Source organism: Sciurus vulgaris (genome assembly GCF_902686455.1).
Source record: "Sciurus vulgaris genome assembly, chromosome: 4".
Taxonomy (NCBI): domain Eukaryota; kingdom Metazoa; phylum Chordata; class Mammalia; order Rodentia; family Sciuridae; genus Sciurus; species Sciurus vulgaris.
Window position 1 is genome coordinate 160,853,521 of NC_136464.1, and position 15,269 is coordinate 160,868,789.

The window sequence follows — 15,269 nt, forward strand, 5'->3', positions numbered from 1 at the left end:
AGACCATTTGCCCTGGTCCAGAATGAGTGAGGGTGGAGGACCTGAGCTCTCAACACCAAGACATAGCAAATAAAAGATGCTCAGTTAGATTTGGGTCTTAGGTTAGCAGTGAATTTTTTTTTTTTTTTTTTTTTTTTTTTAGTATAATGTCTTAATGCTGAAATATTATTTGTTGGCATACCTGGGACATAATGATGATACATTTGGGACATACTTATATTTAGATTTAACGAATATATCCGATGTGATGGCTGCACACTAGGCTACATCATCAAGGCGTGCCCTGCCTGGCTCTCGGCACACTTCGCAAGGTGAGCGTGCCCAATTTAAGGGAAGCAGGTGGAGTTGAACACTCCTTGGCTTCATAGAAATAAACCTGCCTTTGAATTCTTCAGAATTGCTCATGTCCCGTTCATTACTGTGTTACTTCCTTCTTCAGCTCCTGAAATGTGGTTGTTCCCTTGACTCTGTTGACAGCCTTCTTGGCCCCCAAGAAACTCCTCCTGGCAGCGCTTTCCTCTGGTGAGCCAGCATCTCTAGTCCTGGGTTTGGATTCTCACACGCCCAGCTGCCTGGCAGGTATTTCCATCTGCTTTGCTGGACAATATTTTTTTTTGATCCAAGGGGATTTTGACTCTATCTTAGGGACAGAAGTATGTTATCAGAAATATGTCCTCTTTGATGAATTTTCAGTGAAAATCATTTACAAAGTGAACTTCAGTGTAAGGTTTTAGGTTTTTAGAGCACAGATAAGCCATTTAAAGTTTTCATTTTTAATGAAGTTATTCTTACCAGGGTTCATTATTTTCCAGTTATGTTTCTATGAAAGTTTTTTCTGCCCTTATCAGCCGTTTGTCCATAGCAAATGACTGATGGATTTTAGCTTTTGCCACTGTTTTCTTTTGTGTCTTTGTTCCTTCACTGTCCAGTTGTCTTCCATCAAATTTTGCAGATGTACGTTTTTACCAGGTGGAGTTGACCTTGGCCTGAGACGTGTGTTGATTGTTTGTAGTTAATTTGGTTTGTTGGCTGCTCTGTGTGGTGCCGAGAGCAGGCCCAAGCAGACTTCCAGTTACTTTCCTCCACCAGCCATTTGGCCATGTTCCACTCACGTTTTTTATAAGCTCTCCATCACTTTGTAGATTATGAGCCAGAGCAAAGAGAGTACTGGTGGGGTCTAAATGGCAAGGTCACAGTGTTTTACCTAGGTCTCTCTGTCTGCTCAAACTCAGTACTTGTAAATCCACACTTAGGATTTCTTCCAGTCATCCAGATTTGAGATTTGAGAGGTAGTTAACCTTTGACCCACTTCTGTCTTCTGCCCCTCATATTCCATAACTGATTGCATCTACTCAGTCCTGTCCATCAAAGCGTCTTTTTCCTCTTTCTACCACATCCCAGCGCAGACACTCCTGAGCAGTGTTTTCAGTGTCCCAACCCTCTGTCTTTCTGACATTCTCCTTTGTGGTCCCTGTGCCTTTTTGTGTGTCTTTCCTCCTCAGTTGAATCATGAACCTCTTGGGGTCAGGGACCACGTCTACACCTTTATCTGTCACCCACAGTTCCTAACAGAGGGTGTGCCCAGAGGAGAAGATGCAGTGAGTAACTCTTGAGTGTAGGACCCTGGCTCTCCCTCTGGGGGCCTGACCTGGAGCACGGAGCTTGTCTGGCTGCAGGTGGCCCAGACAGCGTGCTACGCTTGGGCCATGCGCAGGCAGCAGCCAGCCCTGTCCACCTGCCTGTGCCTGTGTCAACCTGTCACCCGTAGCCTCAGGTCTGGGCGCTGCCTCCCTGGCTGCTGGCCACCTGGCATCCTTCCCAGTGACTTTTCATTTTGACCTTTCCTTTGAAAAAGGTTTCTGAAGCAACATTGTACACATAAAGGTCAACAAAAAAGAGTGGATGATAAGTCGACAGAAATGTAAGTTAAAAGGCAGGAAGTGAGGTTGCTTAACAACCAGGCTGGGGGCAGTTATTCTTTAATCATCTGTCTTTAGAGACGTCAAGCGGGACGTGGAAACAGACATTTCCATTCAATGTATACACAGGTTGGCAAAACAAATAACTGGGCTTTGTGACTGTCCAGACCTCCCGGAAGGAGGAAAGTGGCCTCTCTCCATGGGCCACTCTTCTTCCGCCTGACTTCAGAGTGGCAGAAACTGGAGGAGCCACCTTAATGGAGGAACTGGTAAAGCCGTTTCGTTTTATTAATGAAAGTTCAAGCTTCCAGGTTTGGCCCAAGCCAAACTGAGGTGAAGAGGCCTCTGGCTGGAGTGTGACGCAGGCAGGTGACGTGTGTTTACTTCATGGAGTCTGAATGGCACATGCTGACGTTCACAGTGGCCACGGTCACTGCCAACGCCCCAGGTCACGGCCGAGGGCAGAAAGAGCTTTGGCTGTTAGTGCGAAAGAAACTAGGATGTTCAAACATGTAACTATTATAAAATAAAAATTTGCTGTTGAAACCTGAGTCATTATTAGTTATGCTTTTACAGTTTACCCATTTCATTTATATTTTTAATACTTTAAAGTCAGTTTTCGTATTTCCAGACAATTGCCCTCAATCTTGTGCCTTCTGAATTAGGGCAGATGGAAATAATTCCAACGATAAACTTTTTTTTTTTTTTTTTTGCAGTTTTGGGGCTTGAAACCAGAGCCTTCTGCTTGGTAGGCAAGCATTCTACCACTGATCTACATCTTTAGCCCTTGTAATTAAAATTTTTAAACCACATATTTGTGGAGTGCTTTGTCAATTACAAAATACCTTCATAGTGTAAAATAGTTAATTTGGGGTACTTAATCTTCCTAGCACTTTTTAAGTTGGCTATTAGTACTAGTGCCTGGTGCATTTAATATTTTATACACATTAATTCCTTTGACCCTCTTCATCTTGCAGAGATAAAAGAGTCAGCTCAAAGAAGTTAAATAACGTCCCCTTAAGCTTTCTCCTGTTTAATCTGAGATTTTGACCTCTATCTCGCCTCTGTCCCTTGATCCTCACATTAAGAACAAGTTAGGCATGGGATAAGGATGGGGGTGTAGGTGAACAGGTCATTATCCCTGTTTCATGTAGGAAAACTGAAACAGAGACACCTAGTGGCTTGTCCAAGGTCACACAGTCAGGGGCAGACAGGGTTTCAGATCTGTAGGTTGATAAAAATGTGACATGAAAATTTCCATTTGATATACACTCAGTTTCAATATTGTAGTTTGATAGGAGCTGCCAGACCCAAAGCAGGCCCTGGCATCCTTGTCCATGCCAAGTTCAGAGCAGAAATGATTCAGGAGAGGACCCCTGCATGTAGCTTATTGGTCATTTCTTTTATGTCCTAGAGATGGCGCGACTGCACCCACAAGGATCCACATTCAGGTCAAGCTCTGCTAGATCTTCTCACCTGTTGGCCCTTCCAAGTGCTACAACTATATGCTTGAGGCTGCTGGGGATTTTCTGTTGTGTGAGAAAACTTTGATCCCTGGTCCTGTTTTTCCTTTTATTACTGTAATGTGACAGGATGTCTGGACAAACTAGGTAGCTGTGAGGTGCCACTGGTCGGGGCCTGGCCAGCCTTGAAGGTGGATCCAAGGCCGCACCCAGGCAGACTGAAGAGAGCTTTGGGATGATGCTGGCCCTAGCCACTCAGCCCAGATAAGCACCATCGATCACCACTTGAGGTTCCGTGTCCTCATTTGTGGAAGGCTTGATGGCTGAGTTTCTAAGTGCAGGAAAGACCTAGCAACGTGTCTGCAGCATACCAGCTACTCAGATGTCATTTGGTTAGATTGAGGAATTTAAAATAAAACAAAAATTTCATTCTGATAATGCACTGTGTTGTAACTGATCATTAGTCTCAAGGTACTTTTGAGACCGGGTAGCGTCTTTTGGTCTTGTGAAACTTGGGAGCAGCTCACGTAATGGGGGGAGGGTGGCTTGAGCATAACACACTGCAACACCATCCTCCTTGGAGTGGGACTGTGTTCTGGGAGTTGTCATCAGTAGCTGCTGGCATCCAGAGCTCACTGTCCCTAACACTGTGGCCATTAGAGGCCCTGCAGGGAACAGATGGCATTCTTAAATTGGGCAATTTGAGATGAGTTTAATGAAGCGTCTACTTATAAAGGCAGGGCAGGGTGTCAGTAGTCTAGGGTAGAGGAAGGGTCCCTCCAGCTCCTCAGACCTGGAAAAGTATTCGGTGATCACAGCTGACAGTGTGGACAAGTGATGTAACATCAAGACACCTTGAAGTGGGGCCTCATTCATTCACCTCCCTCCCATCTTCCCAGAGAGATGAGGACGCAGACAGGTGAGCTGAGTGAAGACCCACAGGTGAGCCCTAAGGTGGGGAAGTGGACCTGGGGGCTAATGGATGTGTTTTCAGGCTAGAAGCACTATGCCAGGTACCTCCAGTGGAGTCGAGGACAAAAAGTTAATGAGTTGTGCAGCCCTATATTCTTTTATTTTTCTTTAGACAAGACATTCTTAAAATGTCAAAGTGACTGTACACAGCAGCATTGGGAAGGCATCGATGTTAGCAGCTTCTTTGGTAATCTTGGTACTCTTCCTTCACTCAGAAGCCTGAAGACCTGTGTCTCCAAGTCACTCAGCAAACTTGGCCTTGAGTTGCCTTGTGGAGAAATAAAGGCACAGATGGGCTCAGGGTTTAGCAAGCGGGTTCTGTAAGGGGCCGTATCACAAGTATTTCAGTCTTTGAAGGCTACCTGTGGCTCTGTGAGGCATGATCATCATCATCTTCCTCTTCCTCCTCCTCCTCTTGTTACCTTTTAAAATATGAACTTTAACATAAAAATAAAACCATTCTTAATTCAGGGTCAATATTAAATTGGGCCACGTGCTATAGTTTTACGGTTCCTGGAGCAGATTGTGGTTTGCCTGACCGTTCTGTGGGGGCTTCTGTCTGCAGGATGGTTTTAGGGATGGCACTAACATTTCTCTTCTAATGGTATGAACTCCGATGTGAATTAGAAAAAGGTAGGTAGGAGTCACATTGAGGGCGTCCTAGACTGCAGCCCTCGGGGTCCCGGCAAAGCAGCTGCCTCTGAAATTGGGTGATTGGAGGTGAGTTTAATATCTGACTTCTGATAATTTGGTTGTGCTCAGTTTATGAGAGTAATATGTAATTTTTTAAAAAAAATGTTTAGGCAATAAAGAAGTAGATTCCTTTAAGGAAAAATAGTAATGATGGTGTACATACCACACAGACTGGATTGGAATGGATTAGATCCGCTTGGCACTGCATTCCTTGATTACTGCATAATTCTTCTGTAGCCTCTTGGGACCGTTTTGCACAAGAGGGCAGAGCTACTTTTCAGTGAAGTCTTGGTCAGCCTATACCAGGTGTGTGGGATGCCCAATCCACCCTTCCTCTCCCTGTGGGAGATCTGAGGCATAAACCGCTCCCTGAGCTCAGGGGCACTTGACCCTCCATGCCGAGCACATTCTACGTCCCTAACTTTTCCTGTGTGGAACCATAGCAACCAGTTAGTGCTTTAGCCCCAGGAGAACAAATTACTCTTAAGTCTATAAAGGAAGTACAGAAACTCAGCGGCAGGGCTTGCGAGTGCTTGCTTAATTCCTTTCGGTGACGACAGGGCTGCGCCAGCTCCTGGTTCTTGGACCTGTGCCGCCTGCCTGGGCTGCGGGCCACATCCAGGCTGGTTTGTCTTTATGGGCATCTTTAGCGCCTCTGCCACGCTGTTCCGGATGCCTCCGTGGGAGGGAAGGGGTGGGCACTGCTGCCTGCAGGGTGTTCTACCCAGCAGCCCCATGCTCCCAGGAGGATTGCAGAAGTCACAGGCAGGTGCGTCTCGGTAGTGGCAAGGCAGTGACCAAACCCTGTGAGCTTCCCAACAGTCAGCGTGGGAAGTATCCCCAAATCTGCCTCCACCTCACTGAGCTGGGTGTTTCTTGGGCCACGTGCTATAGTTTTACGGTTCCTGAAGCAGATTGTGGTTTGCTTGGTTGCCTTAAGAGTGCCTTTTGAAGGCCCCTGGAAACAGTACCGATCAGGCCAGGGGATGGGTCCATCTCCTACTTCCTGGTGAGCTTTTACAAAGACTTCTCTTTACCTCCTAAAGCCTTCCCGTTTTCTCTGATCCTGGACCACAGGCACACACAGAGAAGATTTCCCTCTCCCCTGCACTCTGTTGGAGCTAAAAGCTTAGAAACTCTGTATGTTATATAGTACATTATTTAAAGCAACAAATGCTGCAGTATTCCTTAATTTTATTCTGTGCCCTGTCACCGTGAACCGCTCAAACCTCACGTTGAGATCAGAGCTTGCATTCACAAACCATGAGGCAGTGGTGGTAGGGAGGGTTTATTAAATAGGAGCTAATTCCGCATTCCTGAAACTCTCAAAGCAAAATGGCTGTTACACGTAATAAACGGCTGTGTGGATAGAGTGGAGAGCCTCTTACTGGGGGTAGCTGGAGCCGTAATTATTGATTTGGGGGTGGGGTGGGGTGGGTGATAACAGTTTCGACTTGAAGTTGAATTGAAGCACGTGGGAGAGAGTGCTGCGGTAACAGCTGAGCTGGTGTAGAAGGTATTGATGGGGCCTGGGCCCCATCAATAGGAAAACGATACTGTAGCTCCCCAGGGAATGGGTTTCTCTTAGCTTTCTTTCCAGCAGCTTTTAAAATATAATTTACATACCATAAAATTCACCCACTAAAGTATACATTTAATGAGTTTTCATATATGCAGAGTTATGCAACCATCTCCACAATGCTGGAATAATTTCATGCCTACCTGCCATTCATAGTCCCTCTCCATTCCCCTCCTGCTTCCCCACCCCAGCTCTAGGCAACCACTAATCTCCTTTCTGTTTCTCTTTGAGACATTTTTATATAAATGGAATAACCCAACATGTGGTCTCAGCTATCTTCTTTCACCTAGCGTGCTATTCTCAATGCCTTTTCATGTTGTAGTATGTGCCAGTACCTTTGTGGATGAGTGACATCCCATGGTATGATTGGGTCCATCACGTATTATCTGCTCATCATTCCATGGACATGTGGGTTGTTTCCATGTTGTGGCTGTTAGGAACAGCGCTGCTATGAGTGTTCGTATACATGTTTTCACATGGACACATACTTTTTATTTATTTTGGTATAAACCTAGGAGTGGGATTGTTGGGACAGGTGAACCAAACCTGAGTTAAACTTCTATGTTTAACTTTTGTGGCATCATCATTGTGGTAAAATACATGTAAGATTTACCACCCTAACCATTTCTGAGCACACAGGTCAGTGGCATTAAGAACATTGACACTATTGTATAACCATCAACATTCTTCTTCTACGTTTTATTTGTACCTCTTTTTTTTTTCTTTTTTTGCCTTGCTGGGGGTGGAACCCAGGGCCTCATGCATGCTGAGCAATAGTTCTACCATTGAGCTACACCCCAGCCTTCCTCTTGGTAAAAAGGTGGGTTACTAAGAAAAGCAAACTCAGTATCCTCTGGGAGTTCTCAGGGTCTAGAGAGAGAAATGGGTCCTTGGGCTAGACTCTAGGGCCCCTCTCTGTGTAGATGCTGCTTTTTTGAAAAACACTGGGCAAGAGGAGCAGGGTGGGGTTAACTTGGAAGTATTGCCCAAGAACTGGGAGAAGGGAAACAGCAAGGCAGGCTAGTGTCTGCATCCTGGGCAAGAGCCACGAGGTGTGCTTGAGGGTCACCGTCCTTCCCTAGCACCTCCCCTGGGCACAAGTGGAGGCACGGGGGGCTCATTTCCATAGTGGAAGATCTTCTATCAGTCCTGGGCCCTGGCAAGGGGAATTAGTGGGTCCTGTGTAATCAGGATCACAGATTGTATTTACTGAGTCATGGGAGAGTGTACAAACCTGGAGTCCCAGTGCGCGTGCCGGGGGAAGCCATCATAGAGAGAGAAGAGACCTTGAAGAAGCTTGGCCTGGACCCTTACCTCAGTGTTGCCCTCACTCTCCCCGAGCCCTGCTTGCACGCAGGGGTGGCCTCCCGTGACCACGCCAGGAGAAATTCCCCCAGGCCTCCTTCCTCTCTCCGCTGCTCATTTTGGAGATAGCCCGAAGTGTGTGTGTGTTTCACGAGGAGCTTTCTTACCTTCCAGTCACACCTTCTTCCCTTGCTGTGAAGACTGTTTTATATTCTTGGTTAAGTAACTGGCAGACTGTCATGTCATATGTCCAAAATCGGGTCATTTGTACCACTATCTACCAGAGCAGCTCATTAATGAGATAGTTCTTTTAAAATATTGACAAACTAAGTAATTAAGAGCTGATTATTTACATGTCAAACAATTCTTCATTTAAACTGGAGAATTTCTTTAAATAGCAGCTCCCCCTGGCTGCATATACCTATTTGTGTAACTGGCAAGGAAATCTCAAAACACTAGCTAAGAGCCAGTACTGCTAAGAGCAGAATGAAACGAAGAGAAAGTGCTTCTGGAATTAACATCACTTACTCAGAGAAATTCCCCAAAATGTATGTATTTCATGAAGTACTTAAGGTATTCATATGGACCATCTCCGTTTATGGATTTGTTTTTAAACAATGCTGTGAGCTTAGTTTCCCCTCTGGAGAAGTGAGGAGGCTGAGGTTCAGAATTATTCGTCCAGACTCATCCAGCTAGTCTGACTGGGCAGGAATTGATACCAGCGTCATCTTCAAAACCTTTGCCTCCTGCTTCCATAGTGTCTCACTGTATTTGCTGAGTGGGAGGATCATCCTTGTATCTAATTAAACTTTCGCTATAATTACATTATGGCCCAAGGCCCTAGGGGACTTATTATAAGTCTCACGAAGAGTTTTAGTAGTATTAAAAATAATGGAGAATCAGACACCCTGAGGTTTGACCCATGTCTCCACCTTACATCCACTTTATACAGCCAGGCTCGTCATGCGTGAAGTGGGTGTGATAGCTGTGTAAATTCAAAGGCTGGTTTGAGTATTAAGTGAGATCACACACCTACAGTGCCTCGGGAGAGGGCACTGGTATGTAGTAGGGGCTTAATATTATTATTATTATTGTCAGCGGCGCCCTGACTGCACGTGTGCATTCATCCTTGCTGGGCCAGAGGTGGAATTAGGAGGCTGGTTGAGAGAGCGTGCCCTTGTACGGAGGGAAGTGGCCCCGTGGAAAATCAGTGTGTCCTTCATGCCTCCCTTCCTCCAGCCCTTGCCCTCCCTTCCTCTTTCTCCCACTTTTCCTGCTCTCGTCAGTTTTTCCTTTTACAATCCAGGAGGATTCCTGCATTCGGTGGCTAGTTGGTCCCTTCAACAGCTTACAGTTATGATTTTGTTTTGCAGGTGGTTAGGAGTTGAATAAAGAGGTTCATGCTCACTGGCCAGGAGAGTGTCCTTGGGTGAGAAGGGTGAGAGGCTCCCTTCCCCACCCTGGGAACAGTGCCTCTCACCAGTGAAGGTTGGCTTCCACTGAAATACCAGAGCATGGGTTTGTTTGTTTGTTTTTGTTTATTTGTTTTGTTTTGATGACAAGATATTTTAATTAGATGGCATTTGGGCCTTAATTTCACCTTCTCTTAGTGACAGCACCTATCTTTGATGTGGGGATGGGTGTCCTGCCAGGAGGTTGTCCTGATCACCTGGGAGACGCTTGACAGGCCTGACAGGCCCTCAGCACGGGGCAGGTGCCCCGGTCTCTCCACATGTAGCCTCCTCTCCAGCAGTTCTTGAAGGTGGCGTTCACTCCTAGAAATGAGAACCCAGGTTAGCGTGGGAAACGCGTCTTCCTCCACACGCCATCCTTTAATTCTTTGCTTCTTGTCTTCCTCTGCTTGCCTCTTAGTGATCCTCTGTGCCGCTTTGGGGACATCCAGAGATCTCCAGGGATGTGATGACAAGGTTTTGCTTTCTCAGGAACGTGTGCTCATTTGCAGACATTGTTTGTGGTGGTGGTTCTCAGAATGTAAATAGTGAATCATTCAACAACTCAGTCAATCCGATCTGTGGAACATTTGCAGCCCCAGCTCCCCGCAGTAGGGCAGAGTTTTAGTAGGGCAGAGTTTTTCTTCATCTGGCCACCGTGGATAATTCTTTGGAAGGAGCTGCCCTGCACTGTACGATATTCAGAGCATCCTCAGCCCCGGCCTGCTGGTTGACCCCCTTCCCTCAATTCTGACAAGCAAAGCATCTCCCTCCCAGTGTCTCTAGCCACCCTTCCTGCTTAAGCCCTCTTCAGATTTCTGAGCCTTTTGATCTCAAAGGAAGGAGGAATTACGGGATTCTGAAGCCATGTGATCTTGGTGAAGAGTGGACCGAAGTAGTTTTGATTGTGGAAGGGATAAATATCTTGCTATCATCTCCTTGACCACATTTCCTTTAGAGTTTGTAATTTTTACCCCCTAATAAGTATTGGAGAACCACAAATCTCTATATAGATTGTGTGGTCTCTCAAAGAGCTTTCATACTTAAATTTTTTGGCTGCCTGAGGGAGTGGTTAGGAACTGGTGGAATCAGGAGGGACATGAGAGATGAGAACACCACAAAAATGATAACTGTGTGAGGCAGTGTATGTGTTAATTAGCCAGATTTAGTCATTCCACAATGTATATATACTCCATAATACGTTGTACACAGCAAATGCATATGTATTTTTATCTGTTAATGTAAAAAGAAAAGAAATTAAAAGAGGTGAGATACTGACATTCTCAAGCAGACACTGAAATCTATTCTATGAATTAGCCTGTGGAAGGAATCATGAGTGACAACTGTAAAACCCCCTCTTGCCAGGTAGAAGACAGTACATTTTGTCACTGAGAAAATGGTAAGTGGGACTTTGTAGTGCTGTGATAGAGCTGTGGAAGTTGGAGCATGTTTCTAGTACTATCCAGATCTGTCCCTTTTGAATATGTTATTTCACTTACCAAGAGTCTGAATAAATCTGAAATGTAGTGTGTTAACTTTCTGTTACTATAACAAAATACATGAGATAATCAGTTTACAAAGAGAAGTGGTTTGTCTTGGCTCACAGCTTTGGAGGTTTCAGTCCACGATTGATTGGCCTAGTTGCCTTGGGCCCGTGGTGAGGCAACACGTTATGGTGGAAATGTGTGGTAGAGCAGAACCACTCCTTTCATAGGTGGGGAATGGAAGAGAGAAAGAGAAAGGGACTGGGGTTCCACTATATCCTTCAAGGGCATGCCCCCAGTGCCCGGAGGACTTCCCACTAGGCCCTACCTCTTAAAGGTTCCACCCCTCCAAGTAGTGCCACAGTCTGGGACCAAGCCTTCAACATAAGGGCACATTTAAAATTCAGACCACAGCACTGCATTTCAAGGCTGGAAGGCTGAGAGATGGGGGCCAGGGGGTCACTATCAAGTTCCTGTGGTTCTTCAGGTCCTTTTCTAATCGTCCACTCATTGTGTCTGCAGGCACAGCAAGAAGGTGGTCACTTCTCAGCACAGTCCCCCCCAGTCCACAGGCTTCTAATGGGAAGGGACTGCAGGACAGGTCTGGATTTGGAGGTGATGCCCCATTTCTCGTTATTCCATGTGATTGCTTTAGGAGATCCAGGGTGTGCCACGTCCAGTTAGTGTTTCATACATTCTTGCTTTTTGAAGAGGTATTCCTAACAACCAGTGTAATCTCAACAGAGACAGGGATTGCTAGTTCCCTGCTGCATCCCCACTTTCGAGAACTGTGCCCGGCACTCAGTTCATATTTGTGGAATGAAGAATAGTGTGTCAACTCTTTCATGGGCAAGGTAGTCATGTAAGTTGCCAGGAAGTTGGGTACTGTTTATAAAATAAATCCAAGGACATTTTTGGTGCTACTATTGTAATGGAAAGATCCGACTTCTTTAATGGAAAGATCCGACTCCTTTGACTTATGAATTGGTCAGTGCAATGTGTTTGCTGATGCTTTCAGTTACTTCATTTGTGTGTTTTGCCCAAGGGTACCGGGGTCCACTATTAATATATGGTGATATAGCAACCTGCTGTCACAGACACACTGTCACAGTCCCCACCGCTTCCAGAAGCCTGTCAGAGATGGTGTTGGAATGCTGCATGCCATATTCATAAAATAAATGAGATTGAATTCTTCAGGTATGAGGTAAAGCATTTTCTTTATTCTGCTTTTAACAAAGGAATCCTCAAATCTGGAAAATCAGATTGAATCGCTTGGAACATTCTTGGATTAGAGAAGAACAGTCCTGATGAATGTATTTGCTGTGCATTCCAGTCCTGTTAATCCTGATGTGTCCGTCCTGGATCAGCGCACGCCATGCCTTTCCTGGGACTTCAGTTTAGCATTAAGCGCTTTTATGCCATGACAGGAAAATGTGACTGCAGCGAGAATTCCTTTGGCAGCCGCTTGCTTCATGCCTAATGAAGCAGGAGAGGAGCCTTCCTGCCTTCCTGTGTCCTGTCTGCATTAAGCTCTGCTGCTTCAGGCAGTGGTTCTCAAACTGTGTGGTCTCAGAACCCCTCCTGCTCTCTCTTCAAGACTCCTGAGGACTCCACAGGGCTTTGGCTTATGTGCGTTCTATCTATCCGTATTTACCACTCAGAAATTATGATTTAGAACCATCTGAAATAATTGTGTATTGGTCCTTCCACAAATAACAATGAAAAACTATTTAATGTTAATTATAGCTATTATTTTTCTGAAAAATCACTGTTTTTCAAAACAAAACAAAACAAAAACGTCCGGGGAAAAAGAGTAGCATCATTTTACATTACTTATAGATCTAATGTTTAGCTTAATCATAAAACTTATTTTATTTTATTTATTTATTTTTTCTTTTCTTCTTGCAGTACGGGGTGTGGAACCCCAAATTTCCTCATAGATGCTAGGCAAGGGCTCTACCACTGATATCCCCAACCCCATCTGGATTCTTATATCAGCTTCTTCATTTTCATCAGTTTTGATGTGTTGTTTTAGCTTAAGATATAAAGAAAATATGGCCTCTGAGGTATGTTCTTAGAAAAGGATGAATAGTAGCCTCCCCCCTTTTTTCCCTCTTTTTTTCAGTGCTAGGGATCAAATGCAGGGTTTGGAAACACTCTACCACTGAGCTGCACCCCCAACCCATAGTAGCCTCTTTAGATAATTGTGATTATTATTTTTTGATACGAAATCAAAACTCAATAGCTAGTAGTTGGTTCCACTGTGGAGTCTGAAGCCAGTGAACTTTTCGTACTCTAAGACACATGGGTGTTTTGCACTTTGAATCACTCTTTTCACCCATGCATTGTTCTGTTTTACCTGTAGATCTTCTGAACCATGTAGATCTTCTAAATCTACATTTCAGCATGTAATTTTTTAAAATATCCCATTTGTTAATATCATCCCATGTGTCTTCAGAAAACTCAATTTTCAAATAATTTGAAATCAGTGATGGATACAAATTTTGTAGAATTATGATTTTTTTTCTTGCAAGCTCACATTTTCTCGTTGGCTACAAATGTCAGTTCTAGATTCTCTCCCTGTAACTCCAGGTTATCTTCCTAAAACATAAAGCTTGAGCATGGCTCTTGGCTCTCCCTCCTTCCCATGAGAATAAAGTAGTTTTCTTGTCTTAGCAAAAGAATTAGACAACTTTACTCCAAGACCCCAGAGCTTTGACAGTTTCTAGCCTTTTTTCAAACTTTTACAATGTTTTATAAATGGATTAAACAACACAACCTTATTATCTTACAGTCTGAAGTCTGAAATGGGCACAAATCTAAGAGTTGGCAGGGCCGTGTCCCTATGTAGGAACTCTGGGGGTGAATCTCTGTCCCTGCCTTTCTGTTCTCACAGGCCTCCTGATTTCTGGCTTGTAGTGTCCTTACATATTCGTGAATTTTGTTAGTTTGTTTGAGACAGGGTCTCATCAAGTCGTTCAGGCTGGCTCTGAACTCATGATGCTTCTACCTCAGACTCCTGAGTAGCTGGGATGACAGGCATGTGTCACCATGCCTGGCTTTCCCTTTATGGATTGAGAGCTAGTGATGCTGACAGGGTTCTCAGGTCACTTCATTGGTGCTGGCTCTTCTGCTCCTTCCTCTATTCTTCAGGACCCTTGTGATCACACGGGACCCACCAGGACCATCCCTCTCTCCAGGGCAATTGCTGAGCACCTTCGTTCCCCTCGCATCCTAATTAGGCTGGTGACCTGGCATATCCAATGGACGTGGACATTTCGGGGTCATCATCACGTCTGTCACCCTGAAGCTTCTTCATCTTTGTATTCGTTACCCACTCTCTGGAACATCCATTCCCTTCCTTCCTTCCCTGCAGAAGCCATTCCTGGGCCTTCAGCTGCTTTGTGCTGGCATGTGAATCCCCACCTTGGTGCCCAGATTGCAGTAGGACATTTGGATAAACTGTCTCCCTGCTGATCTGACCTCCCTGACCTTCGTTTCCCTCAGTCCTCTCATGGCACATGATAGTCAAGCAATAGTGTATTGACATTTAGGGACAGTTGATTATGGGCTGTGTTTGGATATTATTGAATTAATACTCAGGTTATTTGGTCTGTTAAGGTCATTACAGTTGTGCAGAACAGTGTCATTCTTAGGATTTATTTACTGAAATACTTGGACGTCAGAAGTCAGATGCTGTAATAGCTGCAGCTCACTGATCTCATGATTCATGTGGCAAGTGTGTATTTACCTACAGAAAGATAAAGCAAATATGGCAAAATGTTAAATTTTGATAAATGACAATGAAGAGTTTCATTCAACTTTTCCATAAATTCCGGCATTTTCAAAAGAGAAAGTGGGAAAGGATGAAATGTACAGATGTAAAGGTACAGAAGGTTTTGGTGGGGGCAGAACGGGATTCCCATGGTTGGAGATCACTGGCTGCTCTTGGAATTCCTCAGCTTGGGATGTTGATTAGCGCTGCTTTTTGCATTCTTGGTGTAATGAGAATGCTCTCTGGGTCCGCACTAGATGCGCATGGTGCTCAGGCAGCTTAATTAAGCCCAGGCCCTGGTCCAGCTCTGGTGCCTTTCCTTCTGGTCTGTGGGCCACCCTCCAGTCACCAAGTCCTGTTTTCATCATCAGATTGCTGGTGTTTGAGGATAGGCATGTACTCCTCACTGACATGCCAGCGGGTGCATATAGGACTCCATCACCAAAGGCCAGTTGTGTGAGTTGGGGTCAGACTGAAGAAATCAGCCATGGTTTTCTGCCTCCTGATGACCTTGACCTCTGTGCCCTGTGTTTGTGGAAATAGCCTGTGTGACACTTGTACATGGCCCTCTATGAAATGGGAGGCTCTGTTTGTCCAGGTGAAATGGTGGAATCTCCTGCTGGGTCAT

General features: G+C 45.0%; 1 protein-coding gene across 4 annotated transcripts in view; it reads left to right on the forward strand.

The window, feature by feature from the left end:
- SLC7A1 (solute carrier family 7 member 1) overlaps window positions 1-15,269 on the forward strand; it is a 72,474-nt gene that overhangs the window by 18,784 nt on the left and 38,421 nt on the right. The window contains exon 1 of one of the 4 annotated variants that reach the window (XM_079138581.1): window positions 12,049-12,070. The exons of the other annotated variants lie outside the window; for them this stretch is intronic. The gene's annotated coding sequence lies outside the window, so the exon portion shown is untranslated. Of the gene's footprint in view, window positions 1-12,048; window positions 12,071-15,269 lie in introns of those variants that run through there. 4 annotated transcript variants of the gene reach the window in all.